Below are 18,906 nucleotides of genomic sequence, written 5' to 3' on the forward strand. Positions count from 1 at the left end.
TACGTCACAAAGTCCCTCAAGGAAGCAAGATACCTTTGATAAATCAAATAAAAGGTAATAGATTATTTTAGGTACCATAATACTCTACTCAGTGCATCTGAATGCTATTGCTCTGGACTACAATTATATCTACTTAACTTACTCACAATATAGGCAATGTCTGGACTCTTACAGTTCATTAAATTCATCAGACATCCTATAAATCTTGAGTATTCAAGTTAAGATACTCCATTACCCTTTTTTCTTGAGTCTACATGAATAATCGTACGGAGTACAACCAGGCTTACAATCACACTGATTGTATCTCTTAAGCACAAATTCAAAATAATGAGAATGACAAAGACTACATATGTTAGATTATTTTCTAATCCTCATCCCTAAGATTACATCAACAGGGCCTAAGTCTTTCAAGTCAACGTTCTCATTCAGCGCATGTTTTTAGTGGAATTAATCACATCTATGTTTGTATCAAGTATAAGCATATCATCGACATACAAGCATACAATCACACAGGTATCCTTAACAAGTTACTTGTAAATATACTTCTCAGATTAATTAACTTAAATCCACTACACATTATCATATGATCAAATTTTCCATGTCACTGTTTACGTGCTTATTTTTTAAACCATACAAAATTTTGTTCAACTTACAAACTTTGTCATCATAACCTTTCACTACAAAGTCCTCAGGTTGGTCTATGTAAAATTCTTTATCTAATTCACGATTTTAGAAAAGCTGTCTTAACATCCATCTGATGTATCTCTAATTTGTTTATGACAACAATAACAATTAGCATCTCAACGGAAGTAAATATCGTCACATGTGAATAAGAATCAAGGAAATATACACCTTCTTTTAGTTTATAGCCTTTAGCTACCAACTTAGCCTAATATTTTTCTACGGTTCCATATACCTAATGTTTCCTCTTAAAGACTCATTTACATCTCATGGTCTTATTCTCTGGAGGTAAACTATAAACCTCCCAAGTTATGTTCCGACGGACTGAGTCCATTTCACTAAATGAAATTTCTTACCAGAATGGGGTTTCAGTAGATATCAAGGCTTCTTTACAAGTCCAGGGCTTAGACTAAGCTAGGCATGTTATGAAGTCGGCTTCATAAGAAGTCTCAAGTCTAATTGTTTTACTTCTCTTAGGCTCAACCTTAACTTTATCTTCCTTTAAGATAAGTTCTGACTATTTGAAAATAAATCTAGGGGATCAACAACACATCTCTAATGAGGTACAAGTTTAAGAATAAACATGTTCAAAGAACTCAACATCCCTAGATTATGTAACAGTATTCACAACAAAGTCAGAAAAAATCACACCAAAGTCTGAAAAATCAGAACACACAACCAAAAATCTATATGTAGAAGTATACTCAGCATACCTTATATGAAGACACAATCAACATTTTTGGTTTCTATCTACTTCTTTTAGAAAGACAAATGGCAAACTTAGTCAAACACCCCCACACTTCTCTGTCCTCTGTCCCTGTATAGTCCGCGTCAGTCTGACTATCCCCAGCCGTAGATCTTAGATGTTTCTGGGGATAGGATAAAGTGACTCTTGGGTTATCCTTCAGTGCTTCGCAGTGTTCTAGTATTTATGTCCTCCTCGATCCTCTACCATTGGATCTGGTGGGTGGCGACGCCATCTTGACAAGGCGTCTCTTGGCTGTCAACGCGTGACATCATATATTGATGTTCTCAGTCGCATGTCCTCCACGTGTGTCTTTGTAGACACTGGCGGAAGATGAAATGTGTTCCTACAATTTTCCCCTTTTCATCCTACTGGGCTGTTGGTCGAAGTGGGATGAAAAAATGTGTTACCCTCTTCATCTTCTCTTTATTATTTTCCTAGATTTTAGGGCACGTTCCCCACTATTTGCAATAACTTCTTCTTGGGTAATGAGACGGTTTTATTTCTCTTTGTATATATTTATGAGAAGGAATATGAGAATTCTCTAGTCATAAATTTCATTCCTTCTCTCTCTCCTCAGAATTTTTGTTCTCTGCTTTTGTTTCCTTGTTATTAATTGTTGTTGCTGCTGCTGTTGTTGTCGTTTCTCGAAGCTTTTCTGCTGTTGTTGTTTGTTGTTCCTCGAAGCTTTTCTGCTGTTGTTGTTGTTGTTCCTCGAAGCTTTCTTTACGACCTTGATTTTTCCTTTATAGGTAAGTGGTTCTACTGTGTTTATATTTTGAAAAATATGTTCGTTTTCTGTTGCTGCTATATGTGTTTGTGATGAAGAACATGTATATAGATGTGTGTATGATTTCCCCTATTCGTCATTATAAACGGTAATGATATCTTCCTTCGTGCGTGGTTTCCCCTTTTTGTTATTTCCTCTTTTTATTTAGGTTTTGTTCTTATTTTCCATTGTTCATGATTATGAAGAACTGGATGAAATTGGGTTTTTTGATTTTCATTTTGTATCCGCGGAAATCTGAAACTTGTTTGTGTACTACGCAGACATGGCTGAGCATCCGCGGGTATCTTATCAAACTCCACCGCCTAGTCCGCGTAGGGATCCTGATGTTTCTCCGCCTGGTGGAGGTTCGTCTAAATCTTGCCAAGGTGATGCCCGCGTTGATAGGGTTTCATCTTCTTCTGGTCAGAGGCGCTTAACTTCTAAGAGGAGTGAGTCGTATAAAGGGAATACGCAGAAGGGGGACCGGCCGAAAGAGGCTCCTGGATCTCGGTATGTTGTTTCTCGCCCCTCAGCTAATCCGCGTGATGATCCTAAGAGAACGCGGGATGTTCTACCTCTTCAGTCAATGGCGCCTCCTTCCGCGTCTCACCAACATCCTCCTCCTCCTCCAGTGGCTCAATCCAAGGGGAGGTCTTCGAAGGAATCGGTTTCGAAGATTGATGTATCTAAGGTTCATCCCAAGAGAAAAATTTCCGATAGATACCCTTCAAAGGATTCTGCGCCTGATTCCGTGGACGAGGAGGGTGTTTCTCAGGAGATACGCAGCGTCGTTGTTGGGGAGAAGAAAGTGACCTTCAAACATGTTGATCTGGAGGTTTTCAAGGAAAAACATGGTCTTCAACTATTCGATGTTCGTTTTTACGCTGCTGATGACGACATTACCTATGAGATGATATCGACGTATAAGTTTGATGAATTTCATTTGCTGACCACGGTGGGGGCCTTCGAAGCGGGTCTTATGCTGCCCTTGTACAAGTCTGGGGATTCTTTCTATTATGATGTGCTGGCTGGTCGAGAGGGTTCGTCTAAGAATACTCACTGTCGCTCTATTTCTCAACTTCATGGGAATTATCTTCGTGCACTAAGGGAGTGTTATCTTCGGAGCAAAGGAGAGACGATGATGACTCTTTATGTTCCCAATCCTGAGGAAAAAGAGTGGTATACGCCTGAGAATTTTAACAAGTCTTTCGGTGACTATGTTAATAGTAGGAATCGTAAACAGTGGAGTGTGAGTCTTCGGAATATTGCCGCTCCTCGTGGTGAGATCCGACTTCTGAGTGAAGTAAGTGGTGCTAAGGTGAAGTACGTCCCGGGTACAGAGAATTCTACTAACAAATTGGTGTTTCCTACTCGTGAGCGGATCAAGCGTGATCATGACTATGAATGGCACGCCACTGTTATTGAGGTTGTTGGTCCCTGGGCTTGGGGGTGGGTTCCAGGTCCGCAAGGATGGCGTCCTACCGCAGATAGCCAGATACGTACGGCTCCCCCTGCTCGTTACGGGAGTTTCCGTCCTTGGCATTTGAATTTTGAGGGCATGAATTTCCAATATGCCCTCGATGTTGTTGATGGGGATGACGAAGAGGGTTCTGATGCTGATCTTCAGGAGAAGAATGCTGCGGTTGTCAAGGTAAGATTTCCATATGCCTTGTCTTCGGGTATTTTTATTCTTCGGGGGTTTTTATTCTTGTGCCTTGTCATTTCAGGCGACGAAGAAGCGGAGGATAAATCCCAAGCAGTCCACCACCGCAACAATTGAGGAGGCAAAGGTTTATGAAGAAGTTAACAGTCCTGTGACTGATCTTGGTGAGGATGAGGAGGTGTCTGACATAGAAGAGCGTACCGATACATCCCCTCCTGGTCATGATGGTGATGAATTTGTTGAAGGGAATACTACCGCTGGTGGAAGCGGCATTGGTGGTGAAATTAATCCCGCAGGGTGCCCTGATGTTCGTGCCGAAGTTAATCATGCGGGTTGCAGTGATGCTGGTGATGATAGCACTGACCTTGGTGATGAGGGTGTTGGTGTTGAAATTCCTGCTATGTCTCAGGAGTTTTCCTTTGGGCGGATTTATTCTGCGGAGGATGGGTTTGACATAAACGCTGCCATGGGTCTGGCTTCTGAGTTCAACCTGCTTTCTCCCAACAATGATTGGGATGTGCTTGGTAATTCTAACAAGGTGGACGGGAAAGGAAAGGGAGTCGTGGATTATGTTCCAGAGGGGAGCGGTGCTGGAGACCTTCCAGATTTGTACGCGGGAGTAATCACGAATTCTTCGGGTGCTAAATTCATGGACGTGGGTAAGGCCTCGGTTGGGTCTTCTGGAGATGATTTTCCTCAGTCACTGATCCTGGAGGGTGATGATGCTATCTTAGCTTGGTTCAAGAAGAAGAATTTGGTGTTCGTACCCAATCCAGCTCCCGTGGTGGAAGGTGAGAAGAACTCTGACGCCTATACTCGTAGGATGATGCAGTTGTCTCCCGAGGACCAGGTTGCGATAGCGTGGGAGAAGAATCTTCGGGATTCAGAGGCTGCTCTAGTAGTCGACGCTCCCTCGACTGTTGCTGATATGATGGCGTTGGCCGATGGGTATCAGTATGGATTTCCCCAACAGCGGATGTTAGAGGTGAGTTATCTTATCGTTTTGCTTGGTATCAGTTTTTAGGAATTTTTAGAGTTAGGTTGTTCTAATCTTCTGATTCGCAGATGATGAAGAGTGAGCATTGCAATCACACGTTGTACCAATTTTTCAAGGCCAAATCCCTTAAGTTGGAGGCTAAGCTTCGTCTTCGGTAAGAGGAGCTTACTGCGGCTGAGACTGTCATCGCTGATAGGGATAGGGAGATATGTGAGTTGAAGAGTCTCCTCAAAGCTAAGGAGCAACAAGGTAAGGAGGAAGAGAAGCTTCGTATGGATCTTGCTATGGTTCTTAGTGAGTTGGAGGAGGCCAAGAAGAATTATTCGGTTGTTACAGGTTTGATTATATACTCTCTTCCTTGCTGTTGTCCTTTACCGTAATTAGTGTTCTGTCTGAGTCTCCCTCCCCCACCCTATCTTCAGTGGGTGGAGTTCCTGAGTTAGTATGGCTTCGGAAAGAGCGACAACGTCAGAAATCTCGCATCGCAGAGTTGGTAGAGAAGATAAAGAGCGAGGCTGATAAATGGAATGCTCGTGCTGATGAACATAATGCTCTGGCAGAGAAGTGGCGGGTCAGACGAGTCCAAATGGTTGATTTGCGGAACCAATATCACAGTGATCGTCGTTTGTTTGATGGAACGTTGTTGTGGACGCGTGATAATCTTCGTGAATTCCGAGAACATGTCTCATCATTGGAAGCTAAAATTAATCTCTTGGAAAAATAATTGCGTCAAGCTCGTTCTTCTCAGTCTTCTGAAGTTAAAGATTACCTTCAGCGTCTTGCTAGGGAGAGAGATGACGCTAGGGCTGAGGCTGGTTCTCTTAGCAAAGCTTTGGCTGCGTCTAGGGCTGATGTGGTGCGCCAAGCTGAGGATGATAGGAATCTTGAAGTAAATATGTATCGGCTCAACAAAGGTCTGGAGGGTTTAAACAATGAAGTCAATCATCTTCGTCACTTGGATTCAATGAAACAGGTAGAATTAGATGCGAGTCAGTGCGCCCTTTCAACCCTTCAAGCGGATTATAAGAAGTTGTCAGATGAGTGTGATTTTCTTGGTGAAGCCCGTGATGCTGCTGTTAACGAATGTGAAATAGCTTCGACAAGAGTCGAAGGTATATGCTTGTATTATCGAGTGTGATTCTGCGATTTCCTGGACCTAACCATCTGTGTTCTCTTTTCCTTGCAGAGCTCCAGGGCTTCGTACTGCAAATGAAGGGCTTTCGGAGGCTCAATCTCAAATAGTGCATCAGGAGAGTCAGATTAATTATCATAAAGGGTTAGCTACAGCAAGGGACGAGGCTGTCCAAGCCGCTTCGAAGGAAGTGAATCGCCTTTCCTCGTTGTTGTCAAAGGCTGAGATGATGAATACTGTTATTGCGTACAAGGCTCGGTGCCAATTAGTGGAAGAGATTAACAAAATTATGGATAGCATTGAGTATGATCTGAAAACCGAGCATGGACTTATCAGGAGCTATCCGCGCCGTGAGAAACCCCCGCCCCTACATCTGGTTCTTCAGGTCCTTCCTCGGGTGGGAGGCGTACCTTCAACGCAGAAGGGGAAGATTGCTAAACCCACTGGTGGTGTTGAACTATCCAAGTAGATTTTTGTGTAGAGTTGTTCTTTGTTGATTACGAGGCTTCGTGAGATTCCTTTTGTATTTTCTTGTTTCTGCGTATCATTGCCAAGCCCTGTAATCAACATTGTCAAACCCTGTAATCAACTTTTAATGAATTGATTATTGTTCTTGTTTATTTTGGAATATAGCTAACTGTAATCAGGGATAGTGAAATGTTTGGGTGTGAACCCGAAGATATGTGTATCTTCGTGAACGTTTTGAGACCCTTCACCCCGCTGGCTAATACTGGGCAGAGGATTCCTAGACGGTGGGGGTCGGGGCATCGTTCTAGGATATGAGTTTGGAATGTACGTTCATTCCGTCGACCCGCTGCCATAAGCATAAGTGGAGTGTTTGAGTGCGAACCCGAAGATATGTGTATCTTCGTGAACGTCTTGAGACCTGTCACCCCGCTGGCTAATCCTGAGCCAGAGGATTCCCAGACGGTGGGGGTCGGGGAAGCGTTCTAGGATATGAGTTTGGAATGTACGTTCATTCCGTTGACCCGCTGCCATAAGATTGGTTGGGTATCTCTTTCTGCTGGATTCCTTCCCCATGGTCCTACACTTATAGACGCTGATAGGGGAGTCCCGAGAGATTGTAGGCCACTACTTTCCCCAAGTGAGAACAACAATTAACACGAGTGTTTACGTGGTTCGACATCATAGTGTCTACGTCCACGGGTGAAAATGGTTAAAGTGTCTATTCAGTTTGTTGAGTTACATTTAAAAGAATTCCATGGATGGAACCTTTGAGGTAGCAGATAGTAAAAACAGGAGGATGAAATATGACCCGCAGTTGTCTTGTTACTATGTTGCTCCATGTATTGACTATTTTTTGCCAAAGGTTTGTCTGATTGATAGGCTGAGGTTCGCTATTCCTCTCTCAGAGATAGAAACATGTCAATCGCAAGCGTCGTTTTTTTCTTCTGGTGATCTTCACGCAGATGCAGGTCTACGTTGACCTCTATGGGTAGTATGGCTTGAGGTATTTTGCATTCCATGGGTGTTTGAGGATTTCCCCTTTTAGGTTGCGCAGATAATAAGACCCATTTCCTGCAACATCATGTATGACGAAGCGTCCCCCCCATGTTGGTGCTAGTTTGCCCCACTTCTTTTCTCGTTGGTATTGGGGAATGGTCCTCAGCACATACTGTCCTTCTACGAAATTTCTAAGCTTAACCCTCTTATTATACTCCCTTGCTAGTTTCCTTTGATAGTTTTCCATTTTCTGTAGCGCTGCCCCCCTCCTCTCTTCTAGATCATCTAACCTTTCCAACATCATGTCCGCTGTGAGGTTCTTCTCCCATGCTTCGGTCTTCGTAGTTGGCATGATTATTTCTGTTGGGATAATAGCTTCGGCTCCATAGGTGAGTAAGAATGGGGATTCTCCCGTGGCTGATCTTCGAGTTGTTCTATAAGCCCACAAAACGTTGTGTAGTTGCTCACACCAACGCTTCTTGTATTCGTCCAACTGCTTTTTGAGGATGAGTGCTAGGGTTTTGTTTGTGGCTTCTGCATGACCATTGCTTTGAGGGTATATTGGTGTTGACTTGTTCTTTCGAATTTTGAAAGTATCGAACAGTAAGTCGATGTTTTTTCCCTGGAATTGCTTGCCGTTGTCAGATACAATCTCAGCTGGTATGCCAAACCTGCAAATGATGTTTTGAAAAATGAATGTGAAGACATCTGCGTCTCGAATCCTTGCCAGGGCTTTAGCCTCTACCCATTTGCTGAAATAGTCTGTGGCCACGATCAAGAATCTTCTCTTCCCTGATCCTTCGATTAAGGGACCCACGATGTCTATGCCCCATTTTGAGAATGGCCAAGGGCTGTCTACTGGGTTCAACATTGTTTCGGGTGCGTGGATTTTTTTGGCGAAACGCTGGCATTCTTCGTATCTTCGTGACATTCTTTCAGCGTCTCGTATCATTGTTGGACAGTATTATCCTTGAGTTTTTGCCTTATCTGCTAGGGATCTCATTCCGCTGTGATTGCATGCATCGCCGCGGTGTATGTCTTTCAAAATCAAATGTCCTTCGGATCTGGATAGGCAACGTAATAATGGTCCGAGAAAATATTTTTTGTACAAAATTTCTTTTCTCAGATCATATCTTCCTGTTTTTGACTGTATTTTTCTGGCTTGCTTTAGATCCGGGGGTAGAATTCTTTCTTTTAGGAAAAGGTGAATCTCAGATCTCCAATCTTCTTCTTTGCTGAAGTTTTCATCTTGATATACTTTAGCCATTATGTCGTCTTCTTGGAAATCATCCGCGATGAATTCTCCCACGTCATCATCTGCAATATCTTCTTCCGCGTGGCTCTTCTGCTGTGCAACGCAGAGTTCTTGAATAGCAATTGAAGGTTCGTAAATCCTGGTTACTTTGATTGCCTTAACGTCCTCGTTTCTGAGCATCGATGATATGTAGGCCAGGGAATCCGCGTGCCTGAGTTCCTTCCTTGCCAGGTGTCGGAATTTGATGTTTGGGATTTGTGATGCCAGTGTTTGCACCAATTCCATGTATGCTGACAATGTCATGTCATAAACATTATATTGCAACCCTATTTGTCGGATGATCAGCTGTGAATCGCTTGTCAGACGCGCGTCAGTTAAGCCCATTTCTATTATCAACTGAAGGGCATGCACCACTGCTTCATATTCAACTATGTTGTTGGTATGCCCCTTGAATTCTAACCTGAAAGCATGTATGATCCTGTCTCCTGTTGGGGTGGTGATTACGATGCCTATCCCCGCCCCTTCTTTATTTTTCGATCCATCTATGAAGACTTCTCATTGCCTGGGATTTTTTGGTTCCAAGACGTCTATAGGGTCTTTACCTTCGTCCATTTCTGGTAGTCCTGCTGCCTTTCGTCCTTCGATGATGACTTCTTCGCAGTTATCCAATGGTAAGTCTGCTAGGAAATCTGCTAATACTTGCGATTTCTGAGAGTGTTGTACCTCATGGATGATATTGAATTGATCTGGGTGAGTATTCCATTTTGCAATTCTGCCTACTTTTCCTGCATTTTTAAGGACTGCTTCTAGTGGAGCTTTGCATGGGACGCGGACATAGTGAGTCAAAAAGTAAGTTCTGAGTTTCAGGGTTGCCCATACTAACGCCAAGATGAGCTGCTCGATCTTCATGTAGTTTCTTTCTGCTGCGTTCAGAGTCTTGATGATGTAATAGATGGGCTGCTCTATCTTTGTGTTGGTTTTAACCAATACTGCGCTGATTGCATCTTCTATTGCTGCTATGTATAGTGCCAACACTTCATCAGGGTCTGGTTTTTGTAATATAGGGATCTCAGCCAGGTATTCTTTGATATTTCGAAAAGATTCCTCGCACTATGTTGTCCATTCGAATTTGCTTCCTTTTTTGAGAATGTTAAAAAAAATGCTTACATCTATCCGAGGACCTGGATATGAACCTCCCCAGCGCATCCAGTGAACCATTGAGTTTATGAACCTCTTTTAAATTCTTTGGGGATGGCATTCTTACGATGGCTTCGATTTTAGCAGGATCGAATTCAATGCCCCTCTTCGTCACCAAATATCCGAGGAACTTTTCGGAAGTGACACCAAAAGTGCACTTCTCTGGGTTTACTTTCATGTTGTGCACTCTCATTGCTTGGAAAATATCTTTCAGGTCTTGGTGATGATCTTTGCGCAACTTGCTTTTAACCAGCATATCATCCACATATACTTCCAGCGTACTTCCAATCCATGGTCTGAAAATTGCATCCACCATTCTTTGGTAGGTTGCCCCTGCGTTTCGCAGTCCAAAGGGAATTCTTACATAGCAATAGAGGTCGTGTGGTGTATAGAATGTTGTGTGTTGCTGATCTTCTTCTGCTAGGAATAATTGATTGTATCCAGAGTATCCATACATGAATGACATTTCTTCGTATCCTTCAACTGCCTCGACAAGTTGATCAATGATTGGCAGTGGATAGCTATCTTTAGGGCAAGCCTTATTGAGGTTGGTGAAGTCGATGCATATCCTTACTCCGCCATTTTTCTTCGGTACGATGACCATGTTAGAGATCCATGTTGGGTACTTAACTTCTTTGATGAATCCTGCGTCCAGTAGTTTGCGGAGTTCCACTTCAACTGCTCGATGGTATTCTGGAGCTACTTTGCGCACCTTCTGCCTAAAAGGGGGGGTACCTGGTTTTATTCGAAGTTCGTGATGAACTAACTTTGGGTCAATTCCCGGCATGTCCCCAATTTCCAAGCAAAGATGTGCGTATTCCTTTAGAAGTTTGATTAGCGCGGCTTCTCTTTCTTCATCCATCAAGGTGCCTATTCTGATAATCTTCGGTTTCCCTCAGTACCTATGTTGACTTCTTTAGCTGCTTCGACAGGTGTAAACGTGGGTTTTGGTTCCCCCAAGAGAGGAACATTCTTTGATTGCTATTTGGTGGGCTCTCCGTCTTCTTTTGTCGCGGAGGTGCTGGCTTCTGCGCTGCCAGTGGTGCTTACGTTCAGAAGGCTTTTTCCGGAGATTTCTTCCAGATATGTATCTATGGTTTTTCCTTATTTTTGGCTCTTCGGGACTGGTGCTTTTCTTCCCGCTCATTATTGATCTGATTCTGTAAGGTCTGACATTCCGCGCAGTTACTTGGTCTCCTTTAATTTCCATGACTCCCTGGGGTGTTGGGAATCTGAGATATTGATGGTAGGTTGCCGCTACTCCCTTGAGCTTGTGAACCCATCTTCTTCCGATGATGGCGTTGTAAGGTGAAGGTGCATCTACGACGCTGAATCGAGTGTCCACTTTCATGGGCCCTGCGTCTACTTGTAAGACAATGTCCCCTAGGGGCTTTGTAGCTGCGCCGTTGAATCCGTAGATGGTGTAGTAAGATGACAGCAGTTGCTCGTGAGTTCCATACGTTTGAACGTGTCATAGAACAGGACGTTGACTGAGCTTCCTCCATCGATGAGAATTTTCTTGACATTGCACCCTGTTATTGGGAGTGTGAGGACTAGAGGATCATTATGGTCTTCCATGTCTTCTTCCACATCGTCTGCATCGAAGGTCACGGGCGCGTCCATCCATTGTTCGTGCTCGTTTACCTCCTTCCCATCGATCTTATAAAGCTCACAATAATCTTCGAATTGTTTTCTCAATCTCTTCCCAATCTGGGCGGTTAGGGATGGTTCTTGAATCTCTGAACATGAAATCGTGTTGAGGGTGCGGTTGCCTTCTGGTAACTGAACCTGCTTGCCTCTCTTGGTTCTATCTTCGTTATCAAATTTTCGTATATATTGCTTCAGATCTCCTGCATCGATCAGTTTTTGAATCATTATCTTGAGATTTTTGCACTTTTCTGTTTGATGACCGTTGAAACAGTGGTATTCACAGTATTCCTTGGACTTTTCTGATCTAGGAGGCTGCTTTCCCTTGGACCATGGCCAATCGAAGTTCTCCCTCCCTTTGATCTCTCTCAGGACGCGTGAATAACTGGTATTCAGCTTGGTGTAGACTTGATCTTCAAATTTTCGATCATCTCTTCGTCTATCATCCCTTCGTTCTTTCCTTTCTGCGTTGGGATGTTCTTCTGTGATTCCTCTTTTGGACCCGCTGGCTTGATCCACGGAATTTGTGCGTGCGGGACGTTGAGTATGAGCTCTGGGATTTTCACGCTGAATTTCTTCTAACCTTGCATGCTTTTCTATGATTATCCGGAGATCTCCTTCGGTGGTAGGGATGGTTCCATGGATCTCGACAAATAAAGGACTCATCCTGTCCATCCCCCATTTGTAGCAGTTGATACTAACCACGGGATCTACGTTGCCAATAGCTTGGCAAATCTTGTGCCATCGATTAGTATATTCTCTGATGGTCTCTTTGTATTTCATCTCCAGCGAGAATAGTTTGTCCATGCCGGTATTGACAACCTTGTTGTACATGTATGTTGCTAAGAATTTTTCTGTGAGTTGGTCGTAGGAATCGATGGAGTTTGATGGCAGGTTATCGAACCATGATAACGCGGATCCTTTTAGACTTGATGGGAAGTATCTCCACAGTATGGAGTCTTCGTTATCCCAACGGGCCATAATTCGATTATAATATCGAAGATGAGCCGCAGGATCGGCTGACCCGTCATAGCAATCGAAAGAAGAAACCGAGCATTTCTGCGGTATCGAAGCCCTGGCAAGGTGTGATGTCAGCGGGGTAGTGTTTGCTTCCTTCATCACTTGCTCTAGTCTTCCGCCTCCCTGCCTAGTTTTTAGCTCCTTGATTTCTGCCAACATCTCAGCACGCAGATTTTTCATTGCGGTCTGGTGCTCTTCACGAATGGTAGATTTTGCTCTTAGGAGAGTGGTATCGTCGTAGTAGTCCGAGTTCTTGGGATTGTACTCAGGGTCTGATCTTTGGATGCTCCTTGCTCCTCTTCGGTTCAATGGAGTCGGGTTGTTTGCGATCACCATTCTTCTATCTTGATTTGGTGCTACATCCTTGGAGTTAGCTTCGTCGTGTTGGTTTTCTACCTCTGCGCTATGAATGATTCTTTCCTTGAGCGTTTGGTTCTCTTGCGCTAATATTGCCACAACATCTGCGTATGCCTTCTGATTCTTCCTTAATTCTATCAGCTCGGCCATCATTTCAGCGGAATGATTTGACCTTTGATTTGGTGTTCCTGCCCGCAATCGTTCATCGACGGCTATGGTCTGTTCCTCCTCCACGATCTGTATTACTGGCTATGGCGGATCTAACCGTGCACCCTGGGACGTTGACGGTTGTTGTGAGGGTTGTCCTGCTATTAGAAGCGGTTGCTTGGTCGGAAAAGGTATGTTCTGTTCGTTGGTTAAGGGCATCCCATAGAGGGGTTGTTTTATTCCTGACTCTGCCACGGCTTCCTGATGTTCCTGTAGTTGAGCATTGGTTATTCTGGGAGCTCCCACCTTGGATCCGCCAGCTCTTGAAGCTCCTGCTTTGGTTGCCGCGGCACTTAATGCATTTGCAGCGATGATGTTGGCATTGATGGGAGCCGTACTCTCCGCATTATCCTGCGCCCTATCCGCTGCCTTCAGCCTTTCACCTCTCTGCTTACTCCTAGTTACCACTGGGGTGTCCTTGGCATCTCTTTTGACGAAGCTTTTTCCTTCCTGATATCTTTGCTTTTCTCCATCTTTTAATATTTCCCTGAAAAAGAGAGAAAAATCACGAAGACAATGGGTCCCACGTGATATTTATTAGCGTTTTGGGTTCTCAAAAGGTAAAAAATCTTGAAGATACGAAGAGCACCCATTTATGTAGGTGTGAAAACTTAGAAAATGCATGAAAAATCAGATCCACTTAGATAAACGCAGATCTGTTCATAATTTTAGTTTTTAAGGGTGTGAAAACTTTGAAAATGCATGAAAAATCAGATCCACTTAGATAAACACAGATCTGTTCATAATTTTAGTTTTTAAAGGTGTGAACGGAAATAGCCGTAGTGTTCCATATATCGTTATTTTCAGAAAACAAAGCCTGGAACAAGTCACAGGAGAAGATAAATCTTTTACCGGGATGAAATCCCTGTTCCTAGCGCCAGATTGTGAACACGCAAATCAAGGTCATATGGGTATTCACAAACAATAGCCGCAGGCTTATGATAATACAATAAATAGGCTGCGCCTGAAGGGAATGGATTGGTTATATCGAGTCCTCGACTCAGAGTTCTAATACTCTTCCTTGTCTCATCGACTATAATCATTGTCCTTAGCTCATACAATAAGATAAATAATAGACGAGGTATAAAATGTACGAACAAGACATGCCAAAAATAACGAATGGAATATACAAAGTATAAACATGAATATAAACGAAACGATTAACTTGTATGATTCTCTCTCAGATCAATCTCTGGGATTGGGTTTTCATTATATGTGTGAGAGTTACAGGAATAGTCGAATGACTCTGAAACCAATGTAGGTCTGCGTAGCAGGAGGAATCTCACTTACTCTTTTCTCTCTCTTTATCTCTCTTTCCTAATCTCCTTTTCCCAAAATCCTTCCTCTCTTCACTTGGGAGAGAGGGGTATTTATAGGGTGGTTACCTGGGGTCCACTTCTGAAGCCCGTTATAACCTTATCATCTTGTGTCTTGTGCCGCTTACGCAGAGGTCTTCGTGTTCTTGGTCCTCTATGCGTGCTTCGTTTGAATATTCAGTGCTTTCTGCGCTCCCTCCACAGGCTGACTGACACGTCCGCTGTTTGAGGGTATTTAATGCGGGTAGTTGAGATGTCTGTCCGCGGTAGGCAACTGTCCTCTGTCCCTGTCTAGTCCGCGTCAGTCTGACTATCCCCAGCCGTAGATCTTAGATCTTTCTGGGGATAGGATAAAGTGACTCTTGGGTTATCCTTCAGTGCTTCGCAGTGTTCTAGTATTTCTGTCCTCCTCGATCCTCTACCGTTGGATCTGGTGGGTGGCAACGCCATCTTGACAAGGCGTCTCTTGGCTGTCCACGCGTGACATCATATCTTGATGTTCTCAGTCGTATGTCCTCCACGTGTGTCTTTGTAGACACGTGGCAGAAGATGAAATGTGTACCTACAATATGAATGAAGAGTTACTTTTCTTCAGCAGTACCATTCACGTAAAAATTATAAAAGAAAAGAAAAACATCCACACCGGAAATTGATTTTGAGGAATGTACAGATTGAAAGTAAAGATGAAATTGTTGAATTCTCCAATTAATAGGCACCAAAAGAAATTTAAACACCTTAAAATGAAATATAAGGTTGAGCCCGGCCGTAGGCCGGGTGATACCTAGTTATAATTAACATAAAAGGATATTATAGACATTCCATTATTTTCTTAATACGAAATCAATCCCTCCAATTTAATTCCCTCCTCTTAATCCTTCCCTGCTAGTATCCATTCTTTCCCTTCTAATTACAGGACTCGATTTTTATTACAAAACATACCATAAAAAAAAGTCTCTCCTAAGCAAGGTTTGAAAAACACCCGTTTTTCTGAAAAAACGGCCGTTATAACGGTCACATCCATATACCGTGGCCGTGAGGGTCCCCGAACCCCATGCCTATATAAAGCCGATAAATAGGAAATAACGGTAGTTTTTTAGGACTATTTTTCCATTTTCACACAAATTATAACTGTTTCTCTAAAATTGAATTTTACGTTTTTTGCTTCTAAATAACATTTTAAAGCAAGTTTTTTAGACCATTTTTTCCGTTTTCCCGTCAGTTATAATCGTTTTTATAGAAAAAAAATTTAAAAATATTTTTTTACAATTTTTTATTTTTTAAATTAAAAATTAAAAATTAAAAAATTACAATATAATTTTTGAAAATAAAATAATAGAATAACAATATATAAAAAATGTCGTAACAACGTTATTAGACCCGTTATAACTGTTTTCACGCACGTTATAACCGTTATAGGAATTTCAGATCATAATTCTTTTTTATTTTCTATTTAACTGTTGTAACGCTCGTTATTTTAAAATAACATATAAAAAACGCGTTTTTTTCCTAAATAACATGTTTATTTCCCGAAACGTGTTCACACCCGACAAAGCGTGGTATAACAGTCACACCCAGTCGCCGTTACCTGAGGTGTGACCCGTTTTTCAAACCTTGCTCCTAACTAGGTGATATTTTGAGAGACTTTGTTCTTTCTCTTTTCTTTAAGGATTAAATATCAAAATATTAAGAAAAAAAAATCAAATTCATAAAAATATATTAAAAAATATATTCACAAAAATATCAAATTATTAAATATCAAGCTATAATTAAATTCATAAAAAATGAAAAAAGAATTGTTGTATTAACAATTTTTAAACATCTTCTACGAGTATCGTGTTAACAAAATTTGAAATGAAAACGGGGAATATTCCCAAATTTCCCAAGTTTTTAACTTACATATGCAACCTGTGATGAAGTATTATTCACTTGATATTGATTTACAAAAAAAAAAAAAAAAAGAGAAAAAAACTTGTCGTCGAAGCTTTCCGTTGTCTTTAGATTGACTGAGAGTGTCATGGAAGCCATATAGAAAAGTAGGAATTACTGATAGATCCTATCCTTGTGGGCTAGCTTAATGGCAGGTCCACCCATTAAGAGCTCAGTAACCGGAGGTCCAAATTTATGTTTCTGGACCCAAAAATTTATTCTAGGGTCCATCGCACGTCCAAAAATTCCTAAATTGCTATTTTCATTTTCTCTTCATACAGGCTACAGCCCGAGCTCTGCTGCTGAAGAGTTGAAGAAACTCTTCTCGAGAATAATTCTGTTAATGAAGAAAGCATCGCCGTCTAGTTTTATTGAATGATTCATCAACAAAATCAACAAACAAGGTAAGTTTTCAGATCCTATTATTCTGATTTGTAATCCTAATTTAATGTTCTCAAAAATTCACATCGAATTATTGATTCGATTCCCAATTAATATTCAGATCTGTAATTCTCTTCTCATTCTCAACAATTTGATCTAAAACTTTTGATTTATAGGGATCTTGACTGAAAATCTATATATCTTCAAATCTTAATCCCGATCGGAAATGTAAAAGTTTTGATTATTAATGTTAACGATGTGGTTAATGTTGTGTTTTCGAAAGCTTTTGATGTGCAACATTTCAACTGTATTTAATCTGAAGTTTAGATCTTGAATTGACTTTGGTTTTAAGTATTTAAAGACAACGTTGTCTCTATTGAAAACTAGTATAACAATTAGAGTACGACAAGATAATCTAGTTACTGTTGGTGATGGTTAAATTGGTAATTGATCTTTCGTTTTGTTTGTTTTTTCATGTATTTTTGGTAGAATTAGAGTTTATGACATGAAATCTGATTTTTGGTAGAATTAGAGTTTAGAGTTCGATACTGTATTCCATTCTTTTTAGTATATGATGTAACAATGCATATATAATGTACTCTTTAATGTATTTCATGCATTAAATTCTTTTTGGCATATATTAACAGTGCATATTTTCGTATTTCTGATCTAAATTCTTATTTTCGAGTTAATTTTGTTTATTTTTAGATTTGTTTCTGTTTTTTTCGTTCATTTTTTACTATGATCCAACAGTGCATGTAATATATACTGTTCAATATCAATTCAATAATGTTTTTCATTTTATTTTATATATGAATCAATAGTGCATATACACTATACTGTTCGATAGAAGTTCGATATTGTGAATAAATTACCTTTTTCTTTATTTTCGTCTATATTATGGACATATTTATGGCAGTGTATACTGCCTATACTGTTCATTTCTATGCATATATATGTTGTCTCTTGAAAAAAAATTATATGAGATGGAAAATTGTAGTGAAGAATATCATATTGTTTTTGTTCATGAAATTTTTGTGTGGTTCATCATATTCTGAACTTTATTAGTGGCATATTTATGGCAGTGCATGTTATATGAAAGTTACAACAGGGTTCCTCCGTACATTATGTGATATTTTGGAGATAGTGAGTCCCCTATACTATGTCATATTGGATACCTAGTTGGTTTTTTGTATGTAATATATATGTGATATCTTAGAAATTGAGTGTAAGTCATATGCACTAGTTAAGAATCAAGTACAGATCAGCTGTACTGGATGGAAATCTAGTATATGTCTGTCACAACGGTTAAAAAAAATAAGTGCATGTCTCCTATACTTCTTAGAATATTGAGTGCAGGTCCCCTATACTGCTTAGAATATTGAGTGTAAATACGCTATATAGCTTAGAAAATTGAGCGCGGGTTAGCTACACTGTTCAAGAATTCGAGTATTAAACCTGCATCATAATTAGAATTGTTATCAGTTTCATGTCTTAATACTGCCTTTCCTTGAAAGTATGCGTATAAATAGCATATAATTCTTATTACTACAATCTTATTTTGTTTTTAACGTGAAATTAATCTTTCTTCGTCATCTTGTTCTTTTCTTCCAGTTCTTTAGATTCTAGCTGTGACAGAATACCAAGTGGTGGCGCTCGGAGATATGGTTGAGTAGCGGCGTGGTGGCTTCCAAGGAGAAGATCTAGTTCCATGTTTTTTTAAAAAAATTCTTCTTGTCTTCTTGTCTTCTATTCTTCACTTTTTTTTTAATCCCGGTCTATAGGTGGATAATATCTATTGAAGTTTTCCAAGTTCTTTGTGGTTGTGGTGTATATTTTGATTGTAATTTGCTGGTGTAACAAACTAAGGGAATTCTTATTTATGTTCATGTATAACCTTGTAGAAGAACATAAATAGTACTAATTTTATTTGTAATCAATATAGAATGTGCTGCTTGTATATATGAGTACAGGTCAGCTGCACTGGTTAGAAATGGAGTATAGATCTCTTGTACTGCATAAAAATCTCTTATGTGCTCCAAGTGTGGCAAAAAGACTCTCCATAACAAAGCAATCTGCACCTTCATTCCTCCCTACCCATGAAGTTTGTTTATTAATCATGTTTATTTGAAGTGCACTTTTATATAGA

This window comes from Papaver somniferum, chromosome 7 (genome assembly GCF_003573695.1).
Source record: "Papaver somniferum cultivar HN1 chromosome 7, ASM357369v1, whole genome shotgun sequence".
Lineage (NCBI taxonomy): Eukaryota > Viridiplantae > Streptophyta > Magnoliopsida > Ranunculales > Papaveraceae > Papaver > Papaver somniferum.